Consider the following 17,721-nt stretch of genomic DNA (forward strand, 5'->3'; position numbering starts at 1 on the left):
CGGCCACGTGCTGACGCTAGAAGACTGTGAGTGGGCCGAGGGGGAGACGGACCATCCAGGCTGTGTACTCTATGGTTGTCCGCCCTCTGCGCGTCCTCTCTAGCCGCTCGCGCTCTATGCTCCGCGGTCGCCGGCAGCCCAGCCGGGAGGGGTGCGCAGAGGGAGGCGGGGCGAGAAGGCAGAGGTGTCTCCTCTACCCGAGCGGCGGGAGACCTGAGCAAGATCTGTGACAGCTTGTCGGCCGCCATGTCAGAGAGTAGGGCTGCAGACAGCCCCGGAGCCCAGCGGTAGCCCTCCTTTCGCCTGCAGTTCCCAGGTGAGGAGAGGGAGAGCGGGATGCAGAGAACCGACCGGCTAAAGGCTGGGTGCAAAGCCTTTTGGAGTCCCTTGCTCCTTTCCTTGCGCCTTCCTCCAGCTGCGCCTCCTCTGCCCTCTGGGTGAGGTGTAGCCCCGTTTCCCCACCTCCGCCCCCTCTCCGCTCCCTTGTTTTCTTCTCTCGCCTGTGTGGTCTGTTCCTGCGCATCGCGCCAATTTCTGCCTCCCTAGGGGACGAGCGCCAGAAGTCGTTCCTCCCCAGACTCCCCCAGGAGCCTGCAGCTACCCCCCCCTCCCGCCCCGTGCCTCTATTCCTTCCATCCTGCTGCCCACAGCCCGGCTGGCTCCCCACCCTGGTTTTTGGTTTCCTGCTTACCTGTTCTCCTCCCAGCAGCTCTCTGGTTGTCAAGAACCACCTGGTGTCTTCCCTCCCTTCCCCCCTCTGGGTCAATATTTCCTTAATTTTTAATTTGCGTGTTGAAAAGATTTAAAGTTAAGATTGGAAAAACATGCTATTTAAAAGCTTAAAATTGCTTTCTAAGCTTAAAAAGATTATGACCTTAGGATGCTTATTTTGTTCCCCGGGTAAACTTAGTCAAACATATCGTACTGTGGAATGCAATTTAAAAGACCAGTTCCAAACACTAAAAATAGGATGCTCTAATGGAAAATTTGGCAGTCTTTTTTACCCACTGGGTAATGTTAGAGGACTCAGTTCTTTGCAAGTGATTTCAGTGTTTAAGGATTATACTTAGAACTTTACCCATTACCCTTCCCACCAAGGAAGGAAATGCAGCCAAGCTACTCCCTATTTTGAAATATGTGCAATCCTTTCTGCTTACTGTATTGGGAGTCTAATTAAGCTTGGCATTTAAATACACAAGGAAAAGGTATTTAAGGAATGCATCATCTATCAAATAGAAGCTTCAATATTATACTCAGCTGATAAATACCAAATGGATAAATAATTGACAGTCAACTGTGGCCTTTTTTGGACTATAAATTTGTTAGGACACCACAGAAAGTATCTAACCGACTGTTGTGGAAGCCCTGGGGTCGCATTGATCTTAATTTCCTTAATTTTTTTTATGGATGGTATCCCCACTGACAGTTTTCTAGTAGTAACTTTGGCATCCTCTGAATACCTGAATACCATCCTTTTCCGAACTGTCTTCTCTCTCCCCTTAAGAGATATTTCACAGATTCAGAAACACATCTCCCAGCCCCCAGAGCCCTGGAGACCTAAATATTTTTAAATCAAAGCAGAATGATGTCTTCTAGTAGAGGAAGATCTGATTCACTCATAGAGCCGTATTCTTGAATTTCTCACTTCAGAAAATACTTATGTAAAATATGGTTTTTTTTTCTTCTTTTAACAGTAATCATGACTTGTATGAACCTCACTGGCTACAATACTGCCACTGCAGAAAGCTTAAAATAATGCTTTTTTATTTCATAATATTTATGGACCAAAGGTAGCCTACTCGGCCCTAGAGGAACTGATGTCGTTATTTTCTTCTGGCTTTGGAGACGAGAATTAGGTTATGATCATGATTTCCGTGTTTACGGTGCTAATAACTTGTTTGTGACTGAAGGTGTTGTAATAATAGAGAACCTTAAGCCTTTTGTTTCTATGGCCTCGGGTCCTGGAAATGGAAAAAAAATGTCTTTAAAGATGAACCTTACAGTCAGCTTTTAGACCTACTCTATTAAAAGAACTTGGTTTGTGTATTAACATCGTAGCTTTCTTAAGAGGTGTGGTTTTTTACATCCTGTGCTATTTTTGCTTTTGGGGGGTGATCTTTCTTTCAGATGGTGTCAGCTAAGTGATCCTGCTGACTATTTTTACACTCTTCTTGAGGTTTTTTTTTTAAAGATTATTTATCTTTAGAGGTGAAGAGAAGGAGAGAAATATCAATGTATGGTTGCCTCTCATGTGTCCCCTGCTGGGAACTAGCCTGCAACCCAGGCATGTACCCTGACTGGGAATCGAACCGCGATCGTGTGATTCGCAGGCCCGGGCTCAATCCACTGAGCTACACCAGCCAGGGCTTTCTTGAGTTATTTTTATTACTATCTCAACATAATTGGTAGAGAAGGGGGAATACTGCTTTCTCCTCTGACTCTTAAATGACATTTGTATATAACTGGGAAATGCTCAATGATACTGGTTGTTCGCTGTCATGATAGAAAGCCACACAAGCAATTTAAAGTTTTCTAACCTCATGAACAGAAAAAAAAAAGGAGTGGAATTAATGTTTACTAATATATTTGATTTAGATCTCTATATCATTGGAATGTGTAGTCCATTTGAAAAGTTAATAATGCTATAATTTCACATTCTTTCATACTAACTCTGTGAAATCTGCTGTGCGTTTTAACTTACAATGTATCTGAAATCAGACTGGCCACATTTCAAATGGCTGCATGTCACCGATGGCTAGGACCCCATTGGACAGCACCTTGCTCTAGGATCACTGTGTGATTCTTTGGATGCCTTGACCTGAGAGTCAGGTACATTCTATAGCATAAATTTAAAAACGCTTTTCCTAAAGGGCTGCCGTATTCAATCTGAAAATGTCTGTGCAGGAAGAAGGTTCCAGGAAGTCTCTTCCTCTTGGTGTCGACTCTGTTAACGAAGGGAGGTAAACAGGTGTCCAGCGCCTGTCGGGTGAGGGTCATAAGATGACAGCGGGTTCAGTCATTTCCTGAGGTGTCATTGTTACATTCATTTGCATGTGTGTGTCAACAATGTGTCGAGGCCTTTGGCTGCTGTGTCCATCACTAGTAAGCAGAAGCTAAGGACCTACAGAAAGTTTGAACTTTATGGTAAACAGGTGGAGTACCTGCTGTTGCTAACTTTTCTGAGTCAAGTTCAGGTATGGCTGAGAGTTTTGTAAATGCGCTTCTGTACATTATGGTGTGCCTTATCAAAGAAAAGATAAACTCCTGAGCAAAATTTTAAAAAGGAGAGGATCTAGCTTTGGGCTGTAAAACTGTGTGTATGAGTGGTAGTGAAAGAGTTACGTGTGTGGGGTGGTTTAAGGGAAATTTAAAAGGAAATACGGCTGTTTTTATAGAAAGCTACTGACATATTGGCAAGATGGGTGCTCTCAGTTGCTTTTGCACCAGAGGTGGTGATTTGCATGGAAACCTCTGCTTTTCAGAGCTGTTAGAACTTGAAGGGTACCCCTGTTGGAAGGTAACCCTGCCCCCGATCGACCTCAGTGGGGAACCGTAGGGACCCATCATGGTTCACATTTTGACCTCTGTACTCTAATAAACTTTCCTAACTATTACTTTAGCTGCACTATTTTACATCTGTATGTAATGTCAAATTTCATGTGAAGGCCTAATTAGCATTCAGTGTAATGTAATAGAAAAAACTTTCCCCCTCCCCAACCTTTGTGGTACAAAGACATCTTAAACTACCTCAGTAAACAGACTTCCTCTGTAAAATCTAGTCACAGGCCTGGAGCAGTGCCGGTGGTGTGTGGTGTTGAAGGTCACGGACAGAATTGGGAAGGTGGGCAGTCACTGAATGTTGCTCCTTCCACAGGAGAGATGTGCATGTTCTGTTGGCTCATACAGTGTTTTCATTTGTATTTTTTAAAAATATTTATTTATTTATCTTTAGAGGGGAAGGGAAGGAGAGAGGAAGAGAAACATCAATGTATGGTTGCTTCTCATGCATCCCCTGCTGGGAACTGGCCCCTGCTGGGAACTGTTCTGCAACCCAGGCACGTGCCCTGACTGGGAATCGAACCGAGATTGTGCGGTTCACAGGCCCGCGCTCAATCCACTGAGCTACACCAGCCAGGGCCTTCATTTGTATTTAAATGGCTCTCTGTTGACAGCATTTTAGTTGGATAAGAAAGAGAATAAACTTTTGTTTCTATAAGTTAGTCTTAGCCATTTTTTAGTTATTTGAGGAATAATAATTGATAGTCTAGCAGTTTTCCACTTTTTTAAAGATTCTATTTATTTATTTTTAGAGAGTAGAGAAAGACGGGAGAGAAACATCAATGTGCGGTTGCCTCTCATGCTCCTCCTACTGGGGACCTGGCCTGCAACCTAGGCATGTATGTGCCTTGAGTGGGAATCGAACCCAGGACCCTTTGGCTCACAGGCCGACATTCAGTCCACTCCACCACACCAGCCAGGGCCAATTTTCAATTTTAAAAAAAGTTCCAATATGATTTCATTGGCCTCTACAAGGGTAATATTTTTGTTAAGAGGTTAAGCACTCAATATGCCTGTCTTCATACTGTTATGGAGCACGCAATTCAGTTTGGAGCCCTTAGGATTCACATGAAAACCGGCTTTTTTAAATTTAGGAATCATTTTCTTGAGGGAAATTCTGTTTCCTTTAACAGGGGAATACTTTTGTGTTTCATGCATTGGAAATAATTCATATATAATATTCTTTAAAGAAAAACATCATTAGTCAATTATACCTCCATGAATGATAAAAATCACGTCTGAAGAAGAAGCATCCTTTAAGAATTCTGATGGTTAAAATAACCTGAGATGTCTTACACTGTTTCATCACCGTTTTGACATTCTGCTCCGTAACATATTTGGAGGTGGAAATTTGTTGCCACTGAACCGGCCCTCCCTGCCATCCCTCAGGACTTCCTGTTTTTCATCATCATTAGCCACATAGAAGGGAAACTGTGTGTGTGTCTATGAAAATACTGACAAATCACCATTTTTCTCTTTTAACTTCCCTTTCAGAAAGCGTTCCGAAGCAGTAAGTGACAAATTTAGTCACCTTTGTGGACATTTGGGCATGTGACATTTTAATTAACTGTACCTAGGAGATTTTAGGAATGGACAGTATTTTGTAATGGTCATATGTATTAAATTCTTTTGTGAGAATACTTAGTCTGTTTTTCCTGGAAAAGTAATACCAGATTAAATAAATGCTTTTTTTTCTACGTGAGTGACCTTTTGCAGACCCAGTGAATTAGGTGGCTGTGGTTTTATAATTGGAGAGTGAAGGTAAAAACGGTTTAAAATAATGTTTATATGGTAGATTTTAAAATAATTTATTTAAAAATACGTGGGCTTTATTGTAAGGTAAAGAATGCTATTCCTGCGTATTTCTGAGGATACCACTTATATTTGTGAAAATGTATTTCATTTACTGAAGCCTAGCTGAGTTAGGGTTACGTTATGAAGCGCCAAAGATTACCTTTGATTTTTTTTTCATTTGTGGAAAATGAAAACTTTTCATTTCAATCAGGTCTTACAAGGATCCACACCAAGTAAACAACGTAACTTCTTCCCTCAAGGTCAGCTTGGATAAAAAGAGGAATGAAATTTGTAGAAACTATGCTAATTAGAAAATTATGAAATTTAGTTTCCTGGAAAAGACTTTATGTATACGCATTTGTGATTTCTTAATCCAAATTCAGTCATCGGGCTTTATTTTCTTCAACAACTTACAAATAATCACTAGGTTCCTTTTGCTCCAACAGTTTTTACAATTTGGTTGTGGAGATTTTTGCCACGCCAGTTAGAGCTCCATCGCTAGCCTTGGGTAGCTACTGTAAACAGCCCAAATTAGAAGCAGTGTTATGTGACTTCCCTATCTTAATCCTATCGTGAATGTTTTGTAACTAAGAAAAGATGGTTTGTCTTGGAAGTCTTACACTTGAACTTTAGTTTTAAAATTGATCTTCTACGTCCTGCCTATATCCACCAAACCTCATATTGCCACCAGCCAGAGAAACATCTATCTCAAATTCACCTAAACTTTTTTTTAAATTTTTTTTAAGTATTTCATTCAGGGGGTATTTTTTATTCTATCAGCTGGCCTCTTGGGTGATTTTAAATGTGTGGATTTCGATGCCTACAGGCTTTTTGTCCTTTCTCAGTTGTTTATCTGGGAAACCTAGGGATTCCCTAGTCAACCCGGCAGGGACATGACCTTGTGTAAATGGCCTGCCTTCCCTGAAAGCCTCAAAGATATACCTGTGTGTGCGAAAAACAGATGAAGTTCTGCTCCAGGAACACTGAATTAGGCTGAGCAAACAAGTATTGTGAGAATATTAGTCTTATATTGGGTCGGCCAAAAACTACATTACTTTTTTTTCTGTAAGATGTCTCTAGTAGCGCTTAGTTGTCTTTAACTTCATTCAAAACGGTTTTGTTCGATTGTGTTGTGACAGCTGTCGTATCTTCGTGCATTTTTTTAAAACATATCAAAATTGGTGAAATTTTGCATAGCCATTTTAATAATTGAAAATGGAAGAAAATATACAACACGTGTGGCATATTATGCTTTATTTAATTTCAAGAAAGGTAGAAACGCAGCTGAAATGCAAAAAACTAAAAGTAAAAAGATTTGCGCAGTGTATAGAGAAGGTGCTGTGACTGATTGAACATGTCAAAAGTGGTTTGTGGCCCTGGCTGGTGTAGCTCAGTGGATTGAGCACGGGCCTGTGAACCAGAGGATCGCGGTCCGATTCCCAGTCAGGGCACATGCCTGGGTTGCGGGCTGGTTCCTTGAAGGCCAACTCCCAGCAGGGGACGCACAAAAGGCAACCATACATTGATGTTTCTCTCCCTCTCTCCTTCCCCTCTAAATATAAGTAAATAAATAAAATCTTTAAAAAAATGTTTAAAAAAAAGTGGTTTGTGAACTTTCATGCTGAAAGTTTCTGGCTGCACGATGCTCCATGGGTTGGGTAGACCAGTTGAAGTTCTTAGTGATCAAATCAAGACATTTTTTTAGAATAATCAATGTTATACTATGTGGGTGATATACTCACAATATCCAAATCAATAAAATTATTGGTGCAAATGAAAAACGTGTGTCTTTTATTTTATGGAAAACAATTAACAAACTTTTTGGCCAGCCCAATTAACTGAAGCTTCCATGGACTTGTGTCATAGTTTGCATAAAACCATGTATTTCGTACCGTCTTTGCTGCAGTTTTCATTTGCTTTAGCTCCTCACGTTATGTGAAGGGATGTCCAGAATACCCTATAGCTTATTCTGCATTCTCCTAACCTCTTTTTTCTTTTTTCTTCTTCCATCATCCAGGGAAAGCTAAAAAGTCAGAACAGGACATGGTTTATTATAAATTTTTTTTTTAATAAAATTTTATTTATTTATCTTTAGAGAGGAAGGAGAGAGGGAGAGAAACATCAATGTATGGTTGCCTTTCCTGCGTCCCCTGCTGGGAGTTGGCCTGCAGGGAACCAGCCTGCAACCCAGGCATGTGCCCTGACTGGGAATCGAACTGCGATCGTGTGGTTCGCAGGCCTGTGCTCAATCCACTGAGCTACACCAGCCAGGGCCCGGTTTATTATAAATTTGAAGAAAGTGTGGTAGTACAAATCCTATGCCTTCCCTCTTTCCTCTCCTTCCTTTTCTATTACAAAAGTAATAATGCTCTGAAGAGGGGAAAAAGGCGAATAAATTGTAACTTGAGGAAAACACGGTTCTTCCGGAATTGCTGTTTTTTGCATAATGAAGGCGGAACAAAACTTTAATGTAGGAGTCAGAATCTGTTCAGTCTCTCTCGTCGTACTCAGGAGGCCGGATGGGTTTGCCAGGAAGGAACTCTGAGTTCAGGAAAACTTTGGATGCATGGATACTGGTCTGCACTAGACTGTATGTGATAGGGTCTCCTCTTCTCATGGGGGTTTTCTTAGGGAATCTCTGCCACCGAAGTAAAATATCTTTGTGGGGAAATCGTGTTCGACCAGCAGTCTTCCGAGCATTAGAAGTTCTCATCCTCTAGGATAACTTCTTCTGTAGGTTTATCTTTGTGTTAGAATTGCTAAGCAAGCATTAAACTGCCCCCCCTGGAATATTTTTCTTTTCCCCAGACCCCATCAAAATACATCTCTAGAATGGCTAAGTACAAAAAAGGTGTCTTTATTTTCACACCCAACTCTCTTCCTGTTTTTCTGTTGACTTTGTGTGCTAGAGAGAAGAATCTGTCACAGTTGTGTCAACTATCAGGATAAGGATTGATGTCATAAACATTTAGATGTTTTATTGTAAGAATGGAAAACAGTAGCTACTATACTTGGCAAGAATAAAAATATAATTTGGGGGGAATCATCGGACTTTTTTAACTGGGTGTCCAAAAATAAGCTGTAAGGGATCTGTAAGCCCCCTGAAAATAACATGTATAACTTAGTGGTAGTATCTGTATTTCTCTGAGGAGGCTTTCATCGGGTTCTTCAAAAACTCTCTTTTCCCCAAGAAAAGATAGAAACCACAGAATGAATTTAGTTATAAATCTCTAACTCTTATTAGCAGCTATAATTTTGTAAAGATTCTTTTATATAAACTTCATTTTAGTAGTTGATTTAACTTAAAGATAACTTAGTAGATTATTTGATATGAAAGGGCATAGTGATTCTTTTAAAAAAGTCTTTCTTAAATATCTTGCCCTATATTTTTCATCCATTTAGCAATTACTCTTTATATTTCTTTAATACCTTATAGGATATTTTGGTGGTTGGTGGTTTTTTAAATCATGTGTTTGCCCTCTGTACATATTATAGGCAGATAATTCTAATGGTTGAGTTTTTCCTGGAAAACTAAAGAGTCGTTCACGGGGTAGCAAAGGAGACCTGTGCTTTGTAAGGACACCCTACCCAGCAGGAGGAAAGAGTCCGTAGGTGGGTTGATTACAGAGACGTGCTCCCTGATGAAGTGGAGGAGGGTGAGAAAGTAGGTGCAGGCAGGAAGGCTACCCTTGAACAGCAGATAAGAGACATTCTTCTCCTGAGATAAGAAGGGGGGGAGACTGGTTTCCAACCAACATCTGATAACCTCTGTTCACCTGCAGCCCAGGTGTGGCAGCCGAGCTGGAGATGGGAAAGGGACTAGGGGCCAGGAATAAAGGGCCAGGGTAGCTTCGGAGGCTGTGGTCCTGGGAGCTCTGTGAGGAAGGGTGCCTGGCCAGCCCTAGGGGTCCCCCTGAGATTGGTGGGTACTGCTTTTTATAGAGTTACCAGTCCACACAGTTGTGATTTTCTTCAGCAGTAGATAGCAGTTGGGGTATATATAAGAGCAGAGAAAGTGGTGAGGCTGATCAGTTCTGTGGTTTTACAGGCGGGCGCAGTAGAAGTATAAGAGGGCAAAGGAAGTAGCTAGAGACGATAGATTCAGAGCTAGATAGGAGAGAAAGTAATGCCAGGAGGAGGCTGACTAATGGGGGAGTGGGGAGCAGGTGGTGTTACAAGCCAGGGCCGGTTTTTATATTAATTCTCGGCTGAGGAAAGCATTTCTGTGGCCCCCCAAACCTCAGGGTTAATAGACTCATGGGTACAAATTCGCAGGGAAGCCCCTCTCTTCAAGAAGGTCAAGGCAGAGACAGAAAAACTTCTTATCCCTTTGCTACTAGGCGATTCCCCCTCCCCTCAAATCTGTTTTTTTGGGGAGCAGAGATCTGCANTACAAGCCAGGGCCGGTTTTTATATTAATTCTCGGCTGAGGAAAGCATTTCTGTGGCCCCCCAAACCTCAGGGTTAATAGACTCATGGGTACAAATTCGCAGGGAAGCCCCTCTCTTCAAGAAGGTCAAGGCAGAGACAGAAAAACTTCTTATCCCTTTGCTACTGGGTGATTCCCCCTCCCCTCAAATCTGTTTTTTTGGGGAGCAGAGATCTGCAAAGGTCCTGATTATGTGTGGAGCTCTAAGTTCCAACACCCCATTCCTTGACTCAGTCTCAAGGCCCTGTTTTCTGTCCCAGTGTGGCAGTTAAAATCCAAGCCCATTGGCTAACTGACCCCGGCCTCTTCTCCTAAAATACCTGTTGATGATATAGAGTATTTATTGAACATTTAATGGATGCCGAGAGGTGTGCTAACACTTTACATATCCTGTTTCCTTCTCTTAAACCCTACTGTTTTCCCCCCCTTTACTGATGAGGAAGCGGAGAGAAGTAACTTGTTTAAGATGATGTAGGAAGTTAAGTAGCAGCCTGGTGTGGGAACCCAGGTCCCCGTGAATGTGGAATGTGCACTGTTGGTTCCCATGCATTGCCGCTCCTGCAGCTTCTTCCTGGCGCCTCGGTTAGAACTAGCTGCCCCGTCACTCGGGGGTTGTCTGTTCAATGAACACACTCTCCTCCAGAGTTCAAGTTTGTGGGGGAAACCCTGAGAACAAGCATTTGGTAGATTTCTAAGAGTAGAGCTGATACTGGATGGCAGTTCCCATCATGCTTTATACTTGAATTACAGCAATGAAATGTCTCTCTTACTGTCTGTGAAATCACACATTTTCTAGTGAAGACAAGAGGCAGGAGGTAAGGTGCTTCGTAACTGTCCTATCTGTCACCTCCTGGAGAAGAGTTTATGAGCTAGTGGAACGCACACACAGACCCTCCCGGGCACAGTGAGTAAATATTTAACAGAAAAGGCAAAGGGGAATAATAAAAGCTGACAGGGATCTGCCAAGTCACTGGGTGGTACATGCACATTTTCTGATAACATCAATTCACTCCAAAAATTGGGGAAGGAAGGTAGATATCATTCTTACCTTAAAACAGATGTTATAGAGCAGGATAAAAAAAAAGAGAGAGAGAAAGGAAAGAAAAGAAAATTCCAAGAAATCGCTAGTTTCAGTGAATGGCTCAATAGAACGCTTAAGTTTGTTGTTAAGGGCAACCATAATAGAGATGAGAAATACAAATAGTATGAGAAAAACAAATATTTGTACAATGTTTATTCTGTGCCGTGCATCCATTAACTCTTTTATCCTCACAACAATCCCATTAGGTAGTTATTATTAGCACCACCATTTAATGGATAAGCAAAATGAGACACTGATTGATAGGTTAAGCAGCTCATCCGATGCCGAACAGCTGTCAGATGGGGCCCCAGGCGGAGGCCACCTGGCCGCAGAGCCTGCACCATCTCTGATGGCCGTGCACAAGGTGGACTTGGAGCTCTGTGATGAAGAGTTTGGGCAAGTGAGGGAAAAGAGGAAAGGAAATTGCAAGGCTCTTTCTTATTTGGCCTGAGAAAAGTCCGTGGAAGTTGAAGGCACTGGCTAATACAGAATCTACACTAAAACATTTCAGAGACTTCTTTTTAAATGAAATAAGCGCCGTAGGTCACAAACTGTCTAGCGGACACTGTCTCGTGCCAGCTTACCTATTGCCGTGGTCTTTTTCACAAGTCATTTCATGCGCCCATTTCACTTGCCGAGGGCCTGAAGCAAAAGAACGTGGGTTCCTCCCTCTGCAGCCCTTACCACAACGCAGCCCCGGGCACGCCACGGTGCTTAATGCGTGCTTGTTCCACCCAACTTAAGTCTCTTTCTCACCGCCTTTTACCTAAGGAAACGGGTTTAGGAAAGAATGGGTACCTGACTTCGACTGATGTTTAAAATTCACTTAACAGAAACCCGTGAAGTATTATCTGGTAGGAAACAGAAGTAAAGGGGAAACTCTAAAGCAAAGAGTATTTTTGTCTTTGGAAGATTAAATATAACAAGTCAGCAAAATCCCCCAAACAGAAGCATGAATAGTAAAACGGACCCCGAGACTGGTGAGAAGGTTTAGAAAGAGAACGGGAATACGGAGGTGAAGGTAGGAAAGAACGAGGCTGTAAGCAGGCAGCATGGGGTGGGGGGGGGGGAGGAAAAGATGCAGGGTGGACTTTAAAATACATTCTTAATGTTGAAGATTACCAATAAAACTTTGTCACTAACTTATCTAAAAGAAAATGTTCTAAAAATAAGAGAATCGCTTTTAAAGGTGGCCAGAAAAAAAAGAAATTAGAGAAATACGAAGATTTAGGGGGTCATGTTTTAAGCTGGCTACAAGCTTGTGGAGAAATTGCAAAAGTAGTGTGAAGACCTCTCCAATATCCCTCCCATGGATCCACTGAGTTTTTATAGTTTATCCCTTTGCTGTGTCATGTGCTCCACCACTGTCTCTGGGTGTGAATATTTCTGTGTGTGTGTTACACAATTACACGCACGTGGGCTGTGTCCAAACCATTTTAGAGGTCACTGCAGATGAATCTTTTACTTTTAAACCTATACGAAGGTGACTTTCCTAAGAAGAAGGACATTCTCTTCATCACAGTGCAGGTAGGAGAGTCCGGAAATTTTAATGTTGATATAATACTGTTCTCTATTTTGTAGTTTCTATTCAAATGTTCAGTACTATGTTTATGTAATGGCAGAATTGTAAAATGCTAAAAAGCCTATCCAGGAAAAAAAAAAGTACATAGAGTACAAAAGGGTCTAAAGACAGATTTACTAAGCTCAGGGCTGTATAAAAAGGTTCGATACTAGGAGACCGGCCTTGTGGGACTTTCCAAGGGAAACCCTCGTAAAATAGCACGTCACCTCTTATCAACTCCCTCGGTGTCTTAAGAGCTGTTCCTCTCTTGCTGTCCCAAGAAGACAGTGTACTTTACAGCTTTACATTCGCACAAGCTTTCACAAAATGGTATTAGCGAATGTGGCCTCCAGTCTGTTCAATGATGAGCTGTCCTTTGTGACTTTGAAGGAACGTTCCTCAGCTCTGGGTTGATTCCCTTAAACAGCAGCTGCTTTGTTCTTTTCCTCCACGTGTCCGAGCCGGTTCCTGAGCTAGAAAGAAATGTTTGACAGGTGAAATGTGTGAGACACCTGCTCATATCGTAAGGAAAAGTATTTTTCAGTGTGTGCTGTCTCTCATCATTTTAATGGTATCCAGTATAATTAACATATTTTGAATTTGTAGAGGTTTTTTTTTGGTTAAAATTTAAAAGGGAATCATAAACCTTTGTACTTACTAGTTCTCATTCATTTTAATGGTATCCAGTACAATTTAATACCTTCTGAATTTGTAGAGGTGTTTTTGGTTGAAACTTGGAAGATAATTGTAAACCTTTGTTTTGTACATATCAGTCAAGTGTGAAATTCTTAGAAGTACTCCTTGTTTTTAGTGAGATGAAACTTTCAGATACATATGCTAAGAATTATCCAATGGACTGACTTCACACAGAGAATATCAATCTTTACAAAAACCAAAAGGCTTAAATTAAGCACAACTTTGCTGTGGCCGTGTGCCTTTCATCCACCTTCTCCCACGGTGGTCTCTTCTACCACCGACAACTGGAGGAAGGAGGGACCGGTGTCTGAGGGTAACGGGCCGGGCAGGAGTGAAGACTCCTGCCGTGTCCTCCCTGTGAGACTGCGGGGTCGAAGTCCCAGAGGTGTCCTGGGTTCTCTACTGTCCCCACCTTTCACATCAAGACAGTAGTCCAGACTATCCGTCCGTTCTACCTCCCGCGTTTGAACATTCGTATTCCCATCACCATCATCCTCTGTCGGGGCCTCATCTGCCTCTCATCTCCTCTCTGTCCCATCGTGTGTATCACCACCAGGTTCGTCTGCCAAACAGGGTCTGATAACCCGGCCCCTTGCTCAGAAGCCTCTCGGTCCCACCCCCAGCCTAGACCAGTGCCACTCAGACTGTGCCCTTTGGTCCGGTGACATCCGCCTGTTTGCTGCCTGTCTGCAGTGACATCGTGACAGACATCGAAAGTGTTTGCACACTTCCGGGACGTTTCCAGAGAGTGCATTTTATCTGGACACAAAAATTTTAAATAGCAGCTGTGTGTCTTCTCCTTGTTTCTAGCAAAAGATTCGCGGCCTACTGGAAGGAGAAAAGTTGCTCCCCCACACCAGGGGGTCTGAGAACCGCTGGTTTGGACTCCTCGCCCGTCGGGATGCCAGCCGCACCTCAACTGATCAATGTCTCCACTCGCTACTGTCCAACAACACTTCCTTTCCAGAGTCCAGCCACTTGCTGTTCTTGACACACACCCTGTGCTGGCTCACCTTGTATGTTGCTCACATTTGTTTCTTCTCCTGAAAGTGCAAGTAGAGCGAAGGACCGTCCTACCACCCGAGAACTAGGCGACACGGTGTTCCTGCATCCCGTCCCCCTCTGCCTAGTGAGCCCTCCCAGCTGGTGGTGTGGGCCCGAGGTGAGGGTGGACGGGGCATCTCAACCAGGCGAGGGTGCCTGGAGGCATCACATGCTTGCCTTCCGGGGGCCATGCAGGAGCGAGTCCACCTGACTGGGGCAGCTGGCCCCCGGCTCTCGTGATGAGCAGTTGTGTGTGTCCTCTGTGTTTCCCGTGAAAAGGGGTGTGCAGGTCCAGAATGGGTGTCACCTGTGGGCGGCTGACGTAATAACTCACAGGTATCCATATGAAGATTGGGTGTCTCCTCCATGGTATCGTACGTATGTGGTGGCCTTTGGTTCTCTCCTTCGTTCCTAGCTGAGGTTGGCCCATGTAGGCCCTGTGTTTTTACCTCTGACGTGTCAAGCTGTTTGATTCTGTTCTTAGTTTCATCTCCCTTCGTGGTGTCTGTAATACTATTTTCTGTAATAGAATTGAATATTCTTAAATAGTCACCCATCGCACCCTCTCTATAAGTACAAGTCATTGTCTTTTGAATTCTCAAAGAACCTGCCTGTTACTTATCACATTTTTATCTATAGCAAATGTTTTTGGGGAAGAAGGAAGGCTAGGACAGGGTTTGTAGCCATTTCTAGGAAAGTGTAAACTCTTCAGGGCAGCTTATATCTCCTCTCTTTTTCCCTGTATCTAGTAAGTGTATCTTAGTCATAGCAGACAGTGGTGATTGATTACATTAACATCAGGCTAGCTCAGCACTCTGCTTCTGAGGTCAGAATTCAGTCTCCATGTGGGGACTTATTTGCTTTGTTTCCTGTCCTCGAACTTACCCTTCCCTGTTGGCCAAATGTGTGCTTCTGGTTACAGAGAGCAGTGGGTACAGAACAAAGCGTTAGCACCTGTACTGTGCAAATAGTTCGGAGCCCGTGTTCTGGGTGTAGGGCAGGAGCATCATGTTCCCGTTCAAAGGACAACCTTGCGTCACTGTTTTTCAAGATAAGGAAGGCGCGCCGTGAACCGTGGCAGAAGGGAATGTGTGAGTTTGTCTGTAGCTCTACTTTTTGAGTAGGTAACAAGTGTCGCAGCTTGCATAACAACGAACTAGAAAGTGATACTTGTTTTACACTTGAAACAGTGAAAGACAACAGAGAACTTGGGAACTGATAACTAGAATCATCAAATGTTAAAGTTAGGAGGAATCGTAGAGGGAATGTAGATCCAAGGAAATGAGATAATAACAGAATTCAAGTTTTCTGATTTAAAATGCGGTGCTATCACTTTTTAAAAAAATAAAATTCTGGTATATGTTTCAGGACAATTACAAAAGATCAGGAGTTTAAGAATTCATTTTTCTTAAGTGAAACAAACCAGAGGCAAGGACTTGACCGAGTACATTCAGCAGGAGTAAGAAGAATGGCAGAGATGTGCAGAATAAAGAAGAGGCGTTCAAATGGAGATTGGTAGTGAAATAGACTGAAGAAAGCTCTCTTTCCATTGCAGTGAGGAGATTCCAGCATTTCTGTTGATGCTTAGTCCTCATGTAGAAGGTTAGGATAAGAGAGTCGCCTTTGGCCCTGGCTGGTGTGGCTCAGTGGATTGATCACAGGCCTTCGAACCAGAGGGTCACCAGTTCAGTTCCCAGTCAAGGCACGTGCCTGGGTTGCAGGCGAGGTCCCCAGTGGGGGGCGCCCGAGAGGCAACCACACATTGATGTTTCTCTCCCTCTCTTCCTCCCTCCCCCTCTCTCTAGAAATAAATAAATGTCTTTAAAAAAAAGAGAGTCCCCTTTAAAGGGGAGGCAGGGGGTTGTACCATGAGAATATCTGAAGACAGTATATACAACAAAGCAGAATGGAGACGACAGGTTTATAGTGGAGCTACCTCCAGTGGGCCCTCAAGTGGCTGTTTGGCACCTTCTGGCTGCTTCCCAAGCCCCTGCTCCCAGTAACCCCCACCCACCTTCAGCAGATACCCGCCTCCCTGTTTCCGGGCAGATGATGAAATGAAAACACTTCCAGCCTAACTCCAAGCCCGCCCTTTCCCCAGCGTAAAGCTTGTCCCTCGGCGGTGTCCTGGGTGCCACCCACCTCCTCGGTCTTTGCACCCTCATTAGTTTAGTGCCGTCTCACCTGTTGCCCTTAACTCTTCCCCCTCGGCTGCCCTTTTCCTCTCCTGTCACCATCCTCTCCCTCATGCAGGAAAAGGGAGAAGAAACATCTCATTACGAAGAGGGTGAATAGTCAACCCAAGTGACCTTTCTAACACGTGAACCTGACTGTGTCCCTCTGATTGGAAATCTCAGAGGGTCCCGACAGGCACATTTCATGACCCCCACTAATGATTCATGGTTTGGAGCTATAGTTTCATTATAGCTGTTAGCCAGAGTTTTTGTCTTGCTGTCTCTCCCCTACAAAGTACAGCACAGAATGTATTCATTCGTGAGAAGTTAAATGCAGCGGAATTTTTTCTGTTAATATGAATATAATTCCATGCCATCCATTGCCATCATTGAGTTCAATGTTAATTCGGTCTTTAGTCTTAGTAACTACGAATAAACCATGGGGACTCAAGGATAGCACTTACTTAGTAAACATTGCAATAAGTAAACAAACAAGATGTAAACAGCTGGGCCTTTTAGTGACATATCAGCTCTTAAGTCACCCATGACTGTTGCCGGTGGCACAGACGTATAGATTAGTGTGCTTGTGGAAGAGACAGTATTGGATTAATGTCTTACACATGCATTAATTTAATTAGAACTTAGATGTTTAGGGACATAAGTTCTCATTCAGGCTAGTATTTATTCTAAAACTACTGCAGAGAAAACATTCATAAATCAGTATGAGATAAGAAGAGATATGGCAGATGAAGATCTGTTCACGATAGGGAAGCGTGTCTAGCCAGACCCCGTGCATATCAGGGATTGGATTTAAAATTAGAAAACAGTTTAGGAACGTTACTCCTCTTGTTTTTCCCCTTAGCAACTCATTTAAATGAAGTTTTTCTTAAGTTGATTGAGGAGTCATTGGACACTGTTTTGAATGAATTCAGGAATTATCTTACACTCATTTCAGCCTGCCTGGGGTGGTTCGGTTGGTTGGAGTGACTTCTTGCAGACCAGAAGGTCACAGGTTTGATTCCCAGTCAGGTTACATAACCAGATTGCAGGGTTGAGCCCCATTTGGGGTGTGTACAAGAAGACACGCAGTCGATGTTTCTCTCGCTCTCTCTGGCCCTCCCTCTCTCTCCTTCTGCTGTCCTCTTAAAAGTCAAATCTAGTAATGAGATGAAAATGCTAGATTGGAAAATGGAAATTGGTAGTGAAATAGACTGAAGACTAGTTGCTTTCCACACTGTATTATCAATGTAGTTCTCTTCTGAAACTTTCCTATTCGTTTAAGTCCCTGAACTTTTTAACAATAGCTAATTTAAAGTTCTCCAATATATGGATCTCCGGAGTCTATTTCTGTTAACTACTTTTCTTTCTAGCTTTTTGTCAGATC

At 43.0% G+C, this 17,721-nt stretch overlaps 1 protein-coding gene across 1 annotated transcript in view; it reads left to right on the forward strand.

The window, feature by feature from the left end:
• Positions 1-60: 60 nt before the first annotated feature.
• CNST (consortin, connexin sorting protein) overlaps positions 61-17,721 on the forward strand; it is a 65,058-nt gene continuing 47,397 nt past the window's right edge. Inside the window, exon 1 of the mRNA XM_037069405.1 lies at positions 61-316. The gene's annotated coding sequence lies outside the window, so the exon portion shown is untranslated. The remainder of the gene's footprint in view (positions 317-17,721) is intronic.

Source organism: Sturnira hondurensis, unplaced genomic scaffold (assembly GCF_014824575.4).
Source record: "Sturnira hondurensis isolate 20B ecotype Veracruz unplaced genomic scaffold, ASM1482457v3 Scaffold0018525, whole genome shotgun sequence".
Taxonomy (NCBI): domain Eukaryota; kingdom Metazoa; phylum Chordata; class Mammalia; order Chiroptera; family Phyllostomidae; genus Sturnira; species Sturnira hondurensis.